The sequence below is a fragment of the Triticum aestivum genome, chromosome 1D, assembly GCF_018294505.1.
Source record: "Triticum aestivum cultivar Chinese Spring chromosome 1D, IWGSC CS RefSeq v2.1, whole genome shotgun sequence".
Lineage (NCBI taxonomy): Eukaryota > Viridiplantae > Streptophyta > Magnoliopsida > Poales > Poaceae > Triticum > Triticum aestivum.
The window spans coordinates 121696931-121716519 of record NC_057796.1 but is presented as its reverse complement, the minus strand read 5'-3'; positions in this window follow the sequence as shown (position 1 = coordinate 121716519).

Sequence of the window (19589 nt, the reverse complement as noted above, 5' to 3'; positions counted from 1 at the left end):
TACCTCTCCCGCCGCCACGTCCACCTCTACTAGCCTTCTCCTTCTTCTCCCCCCCCCCCGACCTCTCCCGGCCAAAGAAGAAGCGACCGCCGGTGGTGTCTGCATACTGAGATCTAGCGCTCTCCGGAGGGTCTGGGGTGGAATGGAACTACCCCTCCCACCACGCGCCGAGGAAGGAGCCCCGGAGCGCTCTCGACCCGCGCCCACCATCTGTCAACACCTGCAATGACAAAGAGTAAACGAAATTAGTACAACATAAAAAAGAATACCTGACATGAATAATAATATGTATATAATTTAAGTGTATCATCATCATGAACATAAAAAAATGGAATACCTAACATGAACTATAATATTAATCTTCATCGTCTATATATGCTTCGGGGTCAATAAATGCATCACTATCAGTAATGACGTGCTCATCATCATCAATAAATGTATCAACATGTGGAAGGCCTCCTTTACGTAATCGGTCAAGCATTGACAGGTCATCCGCAGCAGTAACCTCTTCTTGTTCCGGCTCTTCATGTTCTGGCTCTTCTTGTTCCGGCTCATGCTCGGATTCACTATCGCTGTCTACTTCAATGTTCTAAGGTGAAGTAGAGCGGTTCTTGAAACGTTTTTTGGAAAGATGTGTTTCTTGGAAGAACTCTCCTTCATATGTGTCTGGGTTAATGTGAGGTTCATAATCCTCTTCGTTGGGGGAGGTGGTCTAACATGTGGCGGCACTTCATAAACGACATCCCAACCATTGAGATTTGGATCACTTTGGCAGGCCCACAGTAGATAGAAAACTTGGGTTGCCTGTTGAGCCGTAATATAGACATCGGGAACATCCAAATGGGTGCTTTGTTTGATTTTGACTAGCCCTAGATGTTCATGAGTCCTTCTAGTCTCCTTTGGCTGGAACCAATAACATTTGAAGACTACGAAGTTCGGTGGGTTTGCACCAAAGAATAGAAGTTCATAAATTGCTTCAACTCTTCCATAATACTCGGTATCACCTTCGCCGATAGCAGAGACACAACAATTTGTAGACTTTCGGTCGGCCATAGATAGCTCTTTACCATAGGTACGAAAGCGATACCCGTTGATGTCGTATTTGTCAAATGAACGGACCTTATAGTCAAAACCATTAGCGACTTGTCTCAATTCGGCGTCCATAGACTCTGAACTAGCCTACAAGTTTAATACAAAATGATTGTTGCATTAGCCGGAAAATAGACGAAGAAATGAAATGGTCTAATGGAATTACCGTTTGTTTGAACCAAGAGATGAAACCGGGATAGCCGCGTCCATGCATTGCCAGAAGCTCATACTCTTCGACGGAATCCTTTTGGATCACCGCTCCATACGAGAATTTGGCGGCGTATCGACTGTATCAAATATCCGGGAATAAGAGCAGTTCAAAGGAATTAGAGGTTGCGAAACAATGTACCAAGAACTTACTCGATGTACGGCCGCACTTCTGTTAGATTGTTCAAGATATACAACGTAATGGTCCACCATTCGTCGACATCCAACAATAAGGGAGTATAAGCACCGGCTGGTGCGAGCTTCCCTTTGAATAGGCTGAGGTTGGACCCACCCTTTTTAGGGTCGCCAGCATTGTACCGAGGCTTCGTATTATGCAAATGATGATTTTTGGCTTCGTAGTGTGCTGTCACGAAGTTTTCCGCCTCCTCAGTAATGAATGCCTCGGCCATCGATGCTTCAATTCGACGTTTATTTGTACATTTTGCTCGAAGTGTCTTCTACATCCTCTCAGTTCGTAGCACCAACGATTCTGCACGGCCCCCCCAATCGTGCCTCGGTCGGGTGATGCAAAATCAAATGCTGCATTGGATTAAAGAAGCCTGGTGGAAAGATCTTCTCTAACTTGCAGATCAACTCCGGCGCCAACTCTTCCAGTTCTTCTAGCAAGCCAGGTGATAGTTCTTTCGCACAAAGAACACGGAAGAAATAGCTCAGCTCTGCCAATACTAGCCATTCATCCTCAGGGATAAAGCCACGCAACATCACCGGCATTACCCGCTCAAGCCATATGTGCCAATCATGACTCTTGAGACCAAATATTTTCAATTTTTCAAGGCTCGCTCCCCTCTTTAGATTCGCTGCATACCCATCGGGGAACATCAACTCCTTTTTCACCCACAGGATAATTTCCCTCATATCTGGCCTTCCAAGATTGAACCATGCCTTTGGCTTCGCCCAGTTCTTCTTTCCTTTCGTTTGTCGCATGTTTTGTAGCGGTCTATCACATAGAGCCTCCTGATCGACTCTAGCCTTAGGATTATCCTTTGTTTTCCCCTCTATGCCGAACAATGTACCAAAGAGGGCCTCGCCGACATTCTTTTCAGTGTGCATCACGTCGATGTTGTGTGGGCAAAGGAGGTCTTTGAAGTAAGGCAGATCCCACAAGCATGTCTTGTGAGTCCAGGCGTGTTCCGAATTATACCCCTTGAAATACCCTGGACGCTCTGGATCCGGCTCGAGAGCGTTTAACTGATCTAGGGTCTGTTGGCCTGTCAACGCAGGTGGTGCAGAGTTTTTGACAACTCTACCTTTGATGAAGTTCTTCTTGTCTTTTCTGAACTTATGACGAGGATCCAGGAACTGTCTATGCATGTCGAAGCAAGAAAACTTGCCACCCGCCTGCAACCGACGAAACTCAAGAGCTGCCTTGCATGTGGGGCACGGGAACCTACCATGCACACACCAGCCAACGAATAGCGCATACGCCGGCAAGTCATGCATCGAGTACATGTACCACACACGCATTAGGAAGTTTTTTTTGTAGCGGCGTCGTATGTCTTGATCCCATTATCCCAAGCTTCTTGCAATTCATCCTTAAGCGGCTGCATGTACACATTCATACTCTTCCCCGGATAGTTGGGCCCCGGAATTATCAACGTTAGGAAAATGTTCTTTCTTTGCATAATCTGTCCGGGAGGGAGATTGAGTGGAATGACAAATACAGGCCAACAGCTGTATTGGGCTGCCATCATACCAAACACGTTGAACCCATCCGTGCTTACGGCGATTCGAGGATGCCTTGGATCTGCCGCTTTAGCATGATGTATTGCATCGAAGCGCTTCCACGCAAAACCGTCTGATGTGTGTACCAACATCGGCTCCCCATCTGCATCCAGTTCGGTTCTTTTGCCCAATTTGTGCCATGTCATCTGTCTGGCCGTCTCTTCGACCATGAAAAGACGTTGAAGTCTTGGTATGATTGGCATATACCGAAGAACATTAACTGGAATTTTTGTCTGACTCTTCTCACCCATACCGTTGTCTACCACAACATACCTGGAAGACTGGCAAACGGGACAATACTTCAAGTCCGCATACTCAAGCCTAAATAAGGCACATCCTTTCTCACAGGCATCTATCTTCTCATAGGGCATCTTAAGTACACGGAGGATTTTGTCCGACTGGTACAGGTTTGCAGGCATTACATGGCCTTTGGGTAGAAAGCGTCCAAATAGTGTCATCATCGCGTCGTAGCATTCTCTGCCCAAGTTGAATTGAGCCTTTAGAGCCATTACTTGTGCGATGGCATCCAGCTGACAAAGCTCGGTGTGCTCGTGGAGAGGACGTTTTGAAGACTCCAACATATCATTGAAGGCCTTTGCAGATTCCTCCATCTCATCATCCGAATCCCGAGCATCATCAAAGTCTTCCACCATGTCTTCCATCCCGGTACCATGCTCGTCGGTGCGACGACGGCCCTCCTCAGCTCTGGCACGTTGGGCAGACTCACCATGAAATGTCCAGACCGTATAATTAGGCGTAAAACCCCACTTCTGCAGGTGTTTGATCATTTCAAACTCTGACCTCTTATGATAGTTGTCGCACTCGACACAGGGGCACCAGGTTTGTCTCTGTCCATTTGCAAATGCGACTCTCACAAACCCCTTGGTTTTTGTTATCCATTCATGGGTCATGTCTTTCTGACTAGTGTGACCGGTGTACATCCACGCACGATCACTCATCTTGCCTAGCTACTGGACACACAAGAAATATATACATAATTCAGCAAACCATATTCATCAGTTAATAGAGTTTGTCAGTTTTATTACGTCCATGCAACCTAGACGCTAATAGGTAAAGATAGGTCCTAATCCCACCCGAGTATGTGTAGATTGGGTTCGTTTTCCCATGCTCTACTCCGGATCCGACGCAAAATTTCGGCAGCACCTCCCCACTGTTCTCCTGATACACGTCTCCGCAATAAGCAAAGAGGATGTGTACCCGGAGAACAACAGGGAGGCGCTGACGAAATTCTGCATCGGATCCGGAGCAGAGCATATGGGAAAACGAACCCAATCTACACATACTCGGGCTGTCCATGGATAACGTTGGACAATTCGAAAGAATCACGGTTATAATATGCAAATGCATGCATATTTATAGATGTAACCCTTTCGAACGGGAGACGCATAGTGGTCACGCATACTGATGATTCAATCTACCTACAGCTAGCATGTTTCATCGGCATGAAGACCGGAACATAACAAATGATTGGGGGAGGAGGAGATGTCATTTGTGCTCACCCACGAACACCGGGGCGGAGCTCGTTGAACGCACGGGGAGGTCGTCGAACACCAGACCCTCGCAGCGACGAAACAACTGCACATTTAAACCCACCCGATCAACACAAATATATATGATGTTTTTCATAACAAAATCGGAAAATATATGACCTAACTCATAATTCATAAATATATGACCCCGTCGGCCTCTGGAAGGCCGAAAAGCACCTTTTCAGTCAACAGGAAGCCGAAGAGGTGTCGGGGGTCGGGGGTGTCGTGTCTGGGTGTCGTGGTGTCAAAGGGACAAAGATAAATTCTATCCGGCAAAAGTGGACTGTAAAGAAAAGCCTGGTACATAATCCTCAAAACATCTATAAGCATATCCTAAATCTTGGCTGCATGCATGTGTTTTTGGAAGTCTAAGAAGAAAAAAAAACTAACATGCCTTTTGGCTGTACAATGTGATTTTTTCCAGTAGGGGTATAAGCGAGAACTCATAGACATCTTACCTTGGGCAAGAAGTGCTCAAGCGAGGAAACGACAGTGACCAAGGCTGGATCAAGCCCAATCTCCTCCTTTGCCTCCCTTAATGATGTTGCTGCATCATCAGCATCACCCTCCTCTGCCTTTCCTCCGGGCAATGCAACCTCCCCTGCAAATCTCAAGTGGAGAAAACAAAATCAGATAGGGTTTATCCAGCTCGTGTCTAGGTTGGTATCTATTTGTGAACTTGATTGTTCAAATATAAAAGCTAAGGCAAGCCAAACCAGCACTAAACAGAAAAAGCTGGGTTAAAAATCCTCTTAAAATTAATAGGCCAGTCTCTTAAAATTTCTTTCTCAGATAGATTACTTCTTCACATGGGATAGTGCAACAAGCTGGAAAAGAAGAAATATCTAGTCTTCAGGTATGCTTGTCAAAGGTTGATACCAATTTTCATAGTTGATTCTGTAGTAAATGTCCTCTACATGGTAAAGAGACTTGTGCTTGAAGTTCAGACTGAAAGTACCAAACATTCTGCAAATATTATGTACCAAATTTCAGACTTGTGCTTGGACAGTCTGAAAGTACTCTATTGAGTAAAATTTCAGACTTTTAGACTTGTGCTTGGACAGTCTGGAAGTACTTGAGCTTGTACCAAATTTCATACTTTCAGACTGACAGTCTGAAAGGTAATATTAACAAAGACGACAGTCTGAAATTACTTGTGCTTGTACCAAAATTCAGACTTCCAGACTTGTGCTTGGACAGTCTGAAAGTGCCAAATTTCAGACTAGTGCTTGGACAGTGTGAAAGTCTGAAAGTACCATATGTTGTGCTTGTACATGTCATCTACGACATACATAATATTAGTACTTTCAAACTTCTTCGGCGTAAAGAGTACTTCCAGTACATAATATTATTTAGAAAATCATTTTTTTCAACTCTTACTGCAAACTGGAAGCACAATTCTGTAGCATATCAAGTTTATTTAAGAGTACATAATATTTTTGGCATATATATCTGAAAGTACTCTTGCTTTAAAATGCTTTGAGCATATGTTGTATCCTCTAGGATAAGATTCAAAAAAATTGGATCTTTGGAAATGATATGAATGGCATGTAGATGATATATTTTAATCATGAGTAACAGTACCTTGGATGCTTACAATGATTTTTTGGGCAAAGGCGAGCAGTACAGTAGCTAACCCACTAGCAACACAGTATGTTATACATACATACAGAGAGCTAAATGAAATTACTAAAGGACAGAACATCCATCAATCTAACTGAATAGATATATTACCAGTATATATCCTTATTCTAACAAAAAAAGCACATGTGATAAATGTGAACTATAGTGCAAAAACTTAGTTTAGTATGTACTGACACTTTATGTGGTGTTGATTAGCCATAACAGAAAAACATAATGTTTGCCTCAAAATTTGGACAGGACAACTAGTTCATGCTCATCTGGGATATGCTTGCTTTCAATTTGAGAGGAATAACAGGGATATCTCTTTGTATCCATGCACAGAAAAAAATTGTAACTGGACAAGCTTGTTCTAGTTTGCTATACTAGATTTTTGAGCAATTCTGCATTGTGAAACTTCATCCTCTTCTCAGATATTGTACATGAGAACAAACTAATTTCATCTACCTCTTAAAGCACCTGCATGTGAAGTGCTTGTTGGCACAAGACTATAATTCGTTACACTTGTATGTGCCACTTCACTGTTTTCTGAGGGTTCACTATATATTTGTCCAGTAATGCTATTGAACATGTACAGGGAGAGGTGGTCGAGCATCAAAGAGGGCATCACCTTCGCAAAATCGGAAGAGGTGGTCGGGAAGGCAGAGAATCGACACAGCCGCCGGGTTCTTCGGCGGAAGACGGCGAGCAGGACGGGGATGACTTGTCAGGGACAGAGGAGCCGGTCGGTGATGGCGGCAGACGAGGGCGGGAATGTGTGGTCGGGGACGGAGGAGACGGTCCGCGACGGCGGCGGACGAAGGCGAGCAGGGCGGGGATGGCTTCACAGCATGGACGAGCGGCGGCTGCCGACGCTGAAGGTGTAATCCGCCATGGCTGCTGCGTGCGGCGGCTAGGGTTGGGGGAAGGGGAAAGAGCCTCGAGGGTTGGGGGAGGGGGCGGCGCCGCGGCCTGGAACGGTGGAGGGGCGGGCTGCGGTGGCGGGGAGGGGCGGGCCGGTGGCGGTGCAGGGCGGCGTCGGGAACGCGGGGCTGGGGCGCGGTGCGGTGGTGGCTGGGAGAGGGAGAGAGAGAGAGGGGTGGGGCCGGGCTGGGAGAGAGGGGAGGAGATTTTTTTGTGAAAAAAAGAGGGGAGGAGATAGTCCCACTTCTTTGCCATCCGCCAACGGATGGCAAAGGCCCACATCTTTGCCATCAGCCAACAGATGGCAAAGCCCCACCTCTTTGCCATCAGCCAGCTGATGGCAAAGAACCTTTGCCGTTGGCTGGCAGATGGCAAAGGGGTGGGGCTAGTGGGCCGTTACAGCTCCGTCATCCACTGGGCCCCACCCACTTCTTTGCCATCTGCCAGCAGACGGAAAAGATTCTTTGCCATTTGCTGGCAGATGGCAAAGAACTGGCTGATGGCAACCAGGTTCTTTGCCATCTGTCAGTTCTTTGCCGTCTATTTTTTGTAAGCAGATGGCAAAGACGTTCTTTGCCATCCGCTGGCAGACGGCAAAGAAATGACTGATGGCAAATTCTCTGTTTGCAGTAGTGTTAGTTGACACATCATATATGCGATTGCCCTCTGCTCACTTCCTTAGTATATAAATCATATATTTGAATTATGTCATGCCATGATGTTTACATAGACAGCATGTATCTGAATTATGGCATGCCAAACCATTTTCTAAAGACATAATATTGTTATATCATCTCATCCTGTTTACATAGTCATCATATTTTAAATTATGTCATTCTATCCATGAATTATATCATGCCATCATGTTTCCATCGACGGCATGTGATTTATGGCATGCCAACCACTTTAATAGACACATCGTATAGTTATATCATGTCATCCTGTTTACATAGTCATCATATTTTGAAGTATGTCATTCTATCCTGTTTAGTTAGCCATCATACATGTGAAATTGTGTCATGCTATCCTGTTTAATTAGCCATCATATATGTGAAATTATGTCCTGCTATTCTGTTTGCTTAGACAACATAAATGTGAATTATTTCATGCCCTGTTTTCTTCCCTACTATCCATTGCACCTGTCTATCTTACAATGTCTGTACATTCAATTACTTTTCTTGTTTATCAGCCATTTCAATTGGAGGGAGTGATGGCACTATCTGTGGGAGTAAAAACACAGTCTTCACAAAAGATCGTGCTACCTGTCGATGCAGATAGAACCACGGTTGTACTTGCCCAAGAACCAGCCCCACCACACATAACCCACACTCATGCAGATTGTAACCCTACCCAGTTGGACAGAGAACCAGCTACACCCCCTCTAACCCCAACCCCAGCAGATAGACACCCAGTTCCCGTTGACACAGCACCGTCTCCACCACAGAGCACCCAAACACGAGCAGTTAGTAAGGCAACTGCAGTTCCCAAATCACGAGGACCACCACTCCGAACCCGAAGTCAACGCTTAAAGCAGAAGAAGAATTGTTCTCAGGTGAGGTTCCATAGCTACGGTTCATACTACTTTGCTCTTGCATCACTGTATTTACTGATACCAACTAATTTCAAATTTGAAGGATGCAACTGAAACTCCAATGGCGCAACAGGTATGTTTTAAACCTGTTTCTTCAACGTGTTTGGCTGTTTGCTGTTGTAACTTGCTCTATGTTGATTTCAGTTTCAGTTGAATAAACAGTTATGTTCTCATGCCATGCACATTACAAGTGTTGTTATTGCTGTGTAGTTTCCCACACTTATATTCTGTCTATGCTGCTTTGTCTTAAATAGATATGATTCGAACTGTATATATCTTGATTTGGCAACATAAACTCGAATGATATAGACCATACAGTGACCATACTACATAGATATATGTTTGTTTCATGCTGTTATCCTGTCCACCTTACTACTGAACTGGTTTACCAAAATGAGTTTCATATACTACATTGTAAACCTGAGATGTGTTTGTTTGTTTCTCTTTTAGAACGTGGATAAAATATTGGAGAAGAGTACCCTGTTATGCAATGGTAAAGGAAGTAATGCAGATAAGGTTCAAGATAGTGAGACATCCATGTTGGTCTCCAAGAAAGCTGATAAAAACTATATTGAAGACACTGAGACAACCCCAAAGTCCTGTCTTGATGTAGTGTTCGAGTTACTGGCTACCACTGCTGGCACCAGCTCTTCGAACTCGTTGCCTGAATCAGTTCGGCTTCTTGAGTCTCAACTTCAAGTTGAAAGACATCGATCAGATGTTATGCGACAGGAAGCTGAAGGACTGAGGAGTCCCTGCAGAATTCAGATGCATACTTTCTGGTGCAACAGCAAGCGCTGGAGGACTTAAGCGCCAAACAAGAGAAAGTTAATAAGCTTGCTAAGCATCTTGACAGCATTATGGGTACCCAGGATATTGTTTATTGAGCTCTTCTGAAGTGGTTTTAGTTCTGGACTTGTTTTGCTGCGGCGTTTATATGCTGCTGTGTTCCCTATATTTGCACTGGTGGCGAACTTTGATGCCCAGTGGAGGTAATATGTGTAATAGCCGTGATAGTCTAGTGTAAGTTGCTTGCTTATTTATTTCCTTGTTGTCTTGTTTATTTGTTTGCTTGTAGTCAGTGCAGTTCTTTTTCTGCGGTTTGCTAGTGGCTGCAATACCCTATTTTTTAAAACTAGGCCACAATAACCATGGGCTAATATTTACTGTAGTGACACTGGGCCTCCTACGGGCCATAGAAACAGTGGGCCTTCTACGGGCCGTATAAACAGTGGGCCTTCTACGGGCCGTAGAAATAGTGGGTCTTCTTCGGGCCGTAGAAACAATGGGCCTTCTACGGGCCGTAGAAACAATGGGCCTTCTACGGGTCGTATCATAAATGGGCCTTATACGGGCCATATGATCGATTGGCCAAACATGGGCCAAACAGACCGCATTCTGGCCGTAAACGGGCTAGAGTTGGAATCGTCCGTTCATGGGCCGACCATAATGGGCCATCATTAACAGGCCGTATTTGATGACGCTATGAAAACGGCCCAACGTATTAACGGACCACAAACGGGCCGACTGTAACCACGGGCTGAATTTGGCCCACAAGCAGAAAATGACAGTAACGGGACGTAAGTAAACGAATGCTGGAAAATAGCCCAAGAATAAATGGACTCTGAGAAGGCCGAAAGATAACATGGGCTGGAAATGGCCCAACGGAATAACGGGCCGTTAATGGGTATAAAGTGATACACTGTTCTTTACGGGCCAGTTTCACCACGGGTCGTTAATGGGTGTAAAGTGATACACTGTTCGTTACGAGCCAGTTTCACCACGGGCCGTTAATAGGCCAAGAGTTACATAGGGCCTCATATAGGCCGAAAGACGTCATGGGCCAGAAGTGAAAACGGGCTGGAATCATATTGGATGGCCCAGATGACGCTACTAGACCTAATTCGAATAGGGCGTAACGGGCCTTGGGTTAGCGGGCTGTAAATGGGCTATATGCGAACAGGCCGTAAACAAGCTTTCCATGGGCCGGCCCGCCACCTTTTGACCAAGTCAAACGGGCCGGCCTTTTCACAGGAATGGGCCTCTGTTGGGTCGTGCCACGTGTCGACGTATCATAGGCGCCTTCTGTCCAATGAGTGGATGGCATCTGTCCCAGCGATGAGCCGACACGTGTTTCCTCCAGCCAATGATGATTTTACACGTGGAAAATCCCCATTGGTCGGGGCTGTTAACGGGTTATCGGATCCAAAACCCGACCCGATAGCTTAACGACGTTCCGTTACGGTGGATGCCACGTGTCGGTCACCCTTGACGAAAGCACTTCTGTGACGCGCGATTTATCGTCATGGAAGTGGACACTTCCGTGATGATAATTTTGGTAATGTCATGGAACACTTCCACGACAGCACAGGTATGACTATCTTGATTCTGTCATAAATTTGTCATGGATGTACATGCATGACAGAAAACGTGACCTACTGTGACAAACACGTATCATCACGGAAGTGTCTTTTTTTTGTAGTGCATGTTTTTCTGATCATTTTTTAATTTTTTGGAATTAAAATGCCATGGCACTCCATGCATGTGCCCATGCCTTGAAACCAATATGTTTGAAAATTCCTTCTAATTTACTGCACATGGAATTAACTCGCACACAAGTACACAAAAATATTATTTTTCAAACCGTCCTGGTTAGGCGTTGCATGTAGATGTAGTTCAAATTTGAATTACAGACATTAAATGGTTAGAAAAGCACTTAAATATCTTTAAAAGGTCAAATGACCCCTGAAATTTTCCAAATTTTCACATGACAGTTGTATTAGTGCACGTTAAACGTAGAAAAAAATTTGAAGGCTGTAAGAGGGAGCTATCTCCCGTTCGTCATCAAACATGCATTGTTCCCTCTCGGAACCACGAACCTTCTAGTGAGTTACTCCGGTTTGTGAGCGGGGTGTGTCCAAACTTTCGTCAAACATGCGGATTTCTTTACCACATCATCTTGGTGGCATGACATTACATCAACCAAGGTTTCATGTGTTTCTGATATTTTTTTATTTTTTGGAATTAAAATGCCATGTCACTCCATGCATACGTCTGCATGTGTCCATGTCGTGAGACAAATATCTTTGAAAATTCCGTTTAATTTACTGCACATGGAATTAACACGCACATAAGTACACAAATATGATTTTTCAAACCGTTTTGGTTAGGCATTTCATGTAGATGTAGTTCAAATTTGAATTACGGTCATTAAATGGCTAGAAAATCACTTAAATGTCTTTGAAAGGTCAAATGAACCCTAGAGTTTTCCAAAATTTCACATTACTGTTGTAAGTGCACGTTAGACGTAGAAAAAAATTGAAGGCCGTAAGAGGAAGCTATCTCCCGTTCGTCATCAAACATGCATTGTTCCCTCTCGGAACCACAAGCCTTCTAGTGAGTTGCTCCGGTTTGTGAGGGGTGTGTGTCCAAACTTTCGTCAAACATGCCAATTTCTTTACCACATCATCTTGGTGGCATGACAAAACATCAACCAAGGTTTATGTGTTTCTGATATTTTTTTAATTTTTTGGAATTAAAATGCCATGTCACTCCATGCATACGTATGCATGTGTCCATGTCGTGAGACAAATATGTTTGAAAATTCCTTCTAATTTACTGCACATGGAATTAACTCGCACACAAGTACACAAACATGATTTTTCAAACCATTTTGGTTAGACGTTGCATGTAGATGTAGTTCAAATTTGAATTACGGTCATTAAATGGCTAGAAAATCACTTAGATATCTTTAAAAGGTCAAATAACCGCTAGAGTTTTCCAAAATTTCACATTACAGTTGTAGTAGTGCACGTTAAACGTAGAAAAAATTGAAGGCCATAAGAGGAAGCTATCTCCCGTTCGTCATCAAACATGCATTGTTCGCTCTCGGAACCACGAACCTTCTAGTGAGTTGCTCCGATTTGTGAGGGGTGTGTGTCCAAACTTTCATCAAACTAGCCAATTTTTTTACCACATCATCTTGGTGGCATGACATTAAATCAAGCAAGGTTTCATGTTTTTCTTATCATTTTTTAATTTTTTGGAATTAAAATGCCATGGCACTCCATGCATGTGCCCATGCCTTGAAACCAATATGTTTGAAAATTCCTTCTAATTTACTGCACATGGAATTAACTCGCACACAAGTACACAAAAATATTATTTTTCAAACCGTCCTGGTTAGGCGTTGCATGTAGATGTAGTTCAAATTTGAATTACAGTCATTAAATGGTTAGAAAAGCACTTAAATGTCTTTAAAAGGTCAAATGACCCCTGAATTTTCCAAATTTCCACATGACAGTTGTATTAGTGCACGTTAAATGTAGAAAAAAATTAAAGGCCGTAAGAGGAAGCTATCTCCCGTTAGTCATCAAAGATGGATTGTTCCCTCTCGGAACCACGAACCTTCTAGTGAGTTGCTCCGGTTTGTGAGGTGTGTCTGTCCAAACATTCGTCAAACATGCAAATTTCTTTACCACATCATCTGGGTGGCATGACATTACATCAACCATGGTTTCATGTGTTTCTGATATCTTTTTATTTTTTGGAATTAAAATGCCATGTCACTCCATGCATACGTCTGCATGTGTCCATGTCGTGAGACAAATATCTTTGAAAATTCCTTTTAATTCACTACACATGGAATTAACTCGCACACAAGTACACAAATATGATTTTTCAAACTGTTTTGGTAAGGCATTGCATATAGATGTAGTTCTAATTTGAATTACGCTCATTAAATGGCTACAAAATCACTTAAATGTCTTTGAAAGGTCAAATGACCCCTAGAGTTTTCCAAAATTTCATATTACTGTTGTAAGTGCACGTTAGACGTAGAAAAAATTGAAGGCCATAAGAGGAAGCTATCTCCCGTTCGTCATCAAACATGCATTGTTCCCTCTCGGAACCACGAACCTTCTAGTGAGTTGCTCCGATTTGTGAGGGGTGTGTGTCCAAACTTTCATCAAACAAGCCAATTTTTTTACCACATCATCTTGGTGGCATGACATTAAATCAAGCATGGTTTCATGTTTTTCTGATCATTTTTTAATCTTTTGGAATTAAAATGCCATGGCACTCCATGCATGTGCCCATGCCTTGAAACCAATATGTTTGAAAATTCCTTCTAATTTATTGAACATGGAATTAACTCGCACACAAGTACACAAAAATATTATTTTTCAAACCGTCCTGGTTAGGCGTTGCATGTAGATGTAGTTCAAATTTGAATTACAGTCATTAAGTGGTTAGAAAAGCACTTACATGTCTTTAAAAGGTCAAATGACCCCTGAATTTTCCAAATTTCCACATGACAGTTGTATTAGTGCATGTTAAACATAGAAAAAAAATGAAGGCCGTAAGAGGAAGCTATCTCCCATTCGTCATCAAAGATGCATTGTTCCCTCTCGGAACCACGAACCTTCTAGTGAGTTGCTCCGGTTTGTGAGGTGTGTCTGTCCAAACATTCGTCAAACATGCAAATTTCTTTACCACATCATCTTGGTGGCATGACATTACATCAACCAAGGTTTCATGTGTTTCTGATATCTTTTTATTTTTTGGAATTAAAATGCCATGTCACTCCATGCATACGTTTGCATGTATCCATGTCGTGAGACAAATATCTTTGAAAATTCCTTTTAATTTACTACACATGGAATTAACTCACACACAAGTACACAAATATGATTTTTCAAACCGTTTTGGTTAGGCATTGCATGTAGATGTAGTTCTAATTTGAATTATGGTCACTAAATGGCTACAAAATCACTTAAATATCTTTGAAAGGTCAAATGACCCCTAGAGTTTTCCAAAATTTCATATTACCGTTGTAAGTGCACGTTAGACGTAGAAAAAAATTGAAGGCCGTAAGAGGAAGCTATCTCCCATTCGTCATCAAACATGCATTGTTCCCTCTCGGAACCAAAAGCCTTCTAGTGAGTTGCTCCGGTTTGTGAGGGGTGTGTGTCCAAACTTTCGTCAAACATGCCAATTTCTTTACCACATCATCTTGGTGGCATGAAAAAACATCAACCAAGGTTTCATGTGCTTCTCACATTTTTTTAATTTTTTGGAATTAAAATGCCATGTCACTCCATGCATACGTATGCATGTGTCCATGTCGTGAGACAAATATGTTTGAAAACTCCTTCCAATTTACTGCACATGGAATTAACTCGCACACAAGTACACAAACATGATTTTTCAAACCGTTTTGGTTAGACGTTGCATGTAGATGTAGTTCAAATTTGAATTACGGTCATTAAATGGCTAGAAAATCACTTAAATGTCTTTAAAAGGTCAAATAACCCCTAGAGTTTTCCAAAATATCACATTGCAGTTGTTGTAGTGCATGTTAAACGTAGAAAAAATTGAAGGCCGTAAGAGGAAGCTATCTCCTGTTCGTCATAAAACATGCATTGTTCCCTCTTGGAACCACGAACCTTCTAGTGAGTTGCTCCGATTTGTGAGGGGTGTGTGTCCAAACTTTCATCAAAGAGGCCAATTTTTTTACCACATCAGCTTGGTGGCATGACATTAAATCAAGCAAGGTTTCATGTTTTCTGATCATTTTTTAATTTTTTGGAATTAAAATGCCATGGCACTCCATGCATGTGCCCCCGCCTTGAAACCAATATGTTTGAAAATTCCTTCTAATTTACTGCACATGGAATCAACTCGCACACAAGTACACAACAATATTATTTTTCAAACCGTTTTCGTTAGGCGTTGCATGTAGATGTAGTTCAGATTTGAATTACGGTCATTAAATGGTTAGAAAAGCACTTAAATGTCTTTAAAAGGTCAAATGACCCTGAAATTTTCCAAATTTTCACATGACAGTTGTATTAGTGCACGTTAAACGTAGAAAAAAATTTGAAGGCCATAAGAGGAAGCTATCTCTCGTTTGTCATCAAACATGCATTGTTCCCTCTCGGAACCACGAACCTTCTAGTGAGTTGCTCCGGTTTGTGAGGTTTGTGTGTCCAAACTTTCGTCAAACATGCCAATTTCTTTACCACATCATCTTGGTGGCATGACATTACATCAACCAAGGTTTCATGTGTTTCTGATACTTTTTTTGGATTTAAAATGCCATGTCACTCCATGCATACATCTGCATGTGTCCATGTTGTGAGACAAATATTTTTGAAAATTCCTTTTAATTTTACTGCACATGGAATTAACTCGCACACAAATACACAAATATTATTTTTCAAACCATTTTGGTTAGGCATTGCATGTAGATGTAGTTCAAATTTGAATTACGGTCATTAAATGGCTAGAAAATCACTTAAATGTCTTTAAAAGGCAAATGACCCCTAGAATTTTCCAGAATTTCACATTACAGTTGTAGTAGTGCACGTTGGACGTAGAAAAAATTTGAAGGCCGTAAGAGGAAGCTTTCTCCCGTTCGTCATCAAACATGCATTGTTCCCTCTCGGAACTACGAACCTTCTAGTGAGTTGCTCCGGTTTGTGAGGGGTGTGTGTCCAAACTTTCATTAAACTGGCCAATTATTTTACCACATCATCTTGGTAGCATGACATTAAATCAAGCAAGGTTTCATGTTTTTCTGATCATTTTTAATTTTTTTGGAATTAAAATGCCATGGCACTCCATGCATGTGCCCATGCCTTGAAACCAATATGTTTGAAAATTCCTTCTAATTTACTACACATGGAATTAACTCGCACACAAGTACACAAAAATATTATTTTTCAAACCGTCCTGGTTAGGCGTTGCATGTAGATGTAGTAAAAATTTGAATTACGGTCATTAAATGGTTAGAAAAGCAGTTAAATGTCTTTAAAAGGTCAAATGACCCCTGAAATTTTCCAATTTTTCACCTGACAGTTGTATTAGTGCATGTTAAACGTAGAAAAAATTTGAAGGCCGTAAGAGGAAGCTATCTCCCATTCATCATCAAACATGCATTGTTCCCACTCGGAAACACAAACCTTCTAGTGAGTTTCTCCGGTTTGTGAGGGTTGTGTGTCCAAACTTTCGCCAAACATGCTAATTTCTTTACCACATCATCTTGGTGGCATGACATTACATCGACCAAGGTTTCATGTGTTTCTGATATTTTTTATTTTTTGGAATTAAAATGACATGTCACTCCATGCATACGTCTGCATGTGTCCATGTCGTGAGACAAAAATCTTTGAAAATTCCTTTTAATTTACTGCACATGGAATTAACTCGTACACAAGTACACAAATATGATTTTTCAAACCGTTTTGCTTAGGCATTGCATGTAGATGTAGTTCAAATTTGAATTAGGGTCATTAAATGGCTAGAAAATCACTTAAATGTCTTTAAAAGGTCAAATGACCCCTAGAATTTTCCAAAATTTCACATTACAGTTGTACTAGTGCACGTTAGACGTCTAAAAAAATTGAAGGCCGTAAGAGGAAGCTATCTCCCGTTCGTCATCAAACATGCATTATTCCCTCTCGGAACCACAAGCCTTCTAGTGAGTTGCTCCGGTTTGTGAGGGGTGTGTGTCCAAACTTTCATCAAACATGCCAATTTCTTTACCACATCATCTTGGTGGCATGACAAAACATCAACCAAGGTTTCATGTGTTTCTGATATTTTTTAATTTTTTGGAATTAAAATGCCATGTCACTCCATGCATACGTCTGCATGTGTCCATGTTGTGAGACAAATATATTTGAAAATTCCTTTTAATTTTACTGCACATGGAATTAACTCGCACACAAGTACACAAATATGATTTTTCAAACCATTTTGGTTAGGGATTGCATGTAGATGTAGTTCAAATTTGAATTACGGTCATTAAATGGCTAGAAAATCACTTAAATGTCTTTAAAAGGTCAAATGACGCCTAGAATTTTCTAAAATTTCACATTACAGTTGTAGTAGTGCACGTTAGACGTGGAAAAAAATTGAAGGCCGTAAGAGGAAGCTATCTCCTGTTCATCATCAAACATGCATCGTTCCCTCTCGGAACCACCAGCCTTCTAGTGAGTTGCTCCGGTTTGTGAGGGGTGTGTGTCCAAACTTTCGTCAAACATGCCAATTTCTTTACCACATCATCTTGGTGGCATGACAAAACATCAACCAAGGTTTCATGTGTTTCTGATATATTTTTAATTTTTTGGAATTAAAATGCCATGTCACTCCTTGCATACGTATGCATGTGTCCATGTCGTGAGACAAATATGTTTGAAAATTTCCTTCTAATTTACTTTACATGGAATTAACTCACACACAAGTACACAAAGATGATTTTTCAAACCGTTTTGGTCAGGCGTTGCATGTAGATGTAGTTCAAATTTGAATTACGGTCATTAAATGGCTAGAAAATCACTTAAATGTCTTTAAAAGGTCAAATAACTAGTAGAATTTTCCAAAATTTCACATTACGGTTGTAGTAGTGCACGTTAGACGGAGAAAAAAATTGAAGGCCATAAGAGGAAGCTATCTTCCGTTCGTCATCAAACATGCATTGTTCCCTCTCGGAACCACGAGCCTTCTAGTGAGTTGCTCCGGTTTGTGAGGAGTGTGTGTCCAAACTATCGTCAAACATGCCAATTTTTTTACCACATCATCTTGGTCGCATGACATTACATCAACCAAGGTTTTAAGTGTTTCTGATTTTTTTCATTTTTTGGAATTAAAATGCCATGTCACTCCATGCTTAATTGTGGCATAGCCGTTAGACCAATATGTTTGAAATTTCTTCCAATTTCTGCACATGGAATTAAATCGCACACAAGTACACAAAATATGAGTTTTCAAACCGTTATGGTTAGGTGTTGCATGTACATGTAATTCAAATTTCAATTACGGTCATTAAATGGCTAGAAAATCACTTAAATGTCTTAAAATGTCAAATGACCCCTGAATTTTTCCAAAATTTGACATGACAGTTGTATTACTACTACAAAATTTATCGTTCATTTAAAACACCATCTATTGCCACTTTACTCCAAATTCGTCTTTCACAGCTAATAAAAAATATCTACAACATCACACACAGTTGTTTTCTAGGAACCGTTTGCGATGAAAATATCTGGGTCTATTTAAGTCTCCCTCCTTAAGCTTCGCCGGCTCATCTGCTCCAGTGCCGGCAACCCCCGAATCCACGAATCTCGATCCCCATTCCTGCACCCCCTTCTTGCAAAGATGACGTCGTGGAAACGCTTCGTGAAGGCCCGTTCGATGGCAGCGTCCCCCCTGAGCGCCGCCGCCTGCACCGAGAGCACGGCCGCCTACGCCGAGAGTGCCTCCGCATCCGCGTTGAGTGTGGCCGCTTCCGCCGAGAGGGCGTCTGCGGCAGCCGACAGGGCAGCTGCAGCAGCCGAGACGGCTGCAGCTGCTGCTGCGACGGCGGGTGCAAATGCCGAGAGCGCTCGAGCTGTCGTCCGTGCCGCCGATGTCGCCATGGCCCGGGTCGAGGCCATCCACGCCAAGATCGAGGATGCACAAGCCAAGATATTCCAGGCCACCTCGGACTCCAGCATGCAATCCACGTCTGAAAAGGCGGCGGTGGCCATGGAGTACCTGCTTCCTCATGAGGTCGCCGAGCGGGAGCTGCAGATGCAGGAGGCGGCGGAGATCGAGGAGCGCCGGGAGGAGGAGTTGCGCGTGGCCGAGGTCGAGGTAGAGAAGAGTCTGTCCGTAGAGGAATCTGCGGTGGAGTACCAATGCGAGCTCTGGCGCAGCCACTACTATGAGTACTACAACCTTGAGGGCGGTGCCGAGGACGAGGACATGGTCGACTTTAGCAGGGGGACGTGGAGTCCACCAACGGCGGCATGTCGCCAGGACAAGTCATCGACGTCTCATCTCACACCGGCGATGCATAGGCCATTGCGGCGGTGGATTTG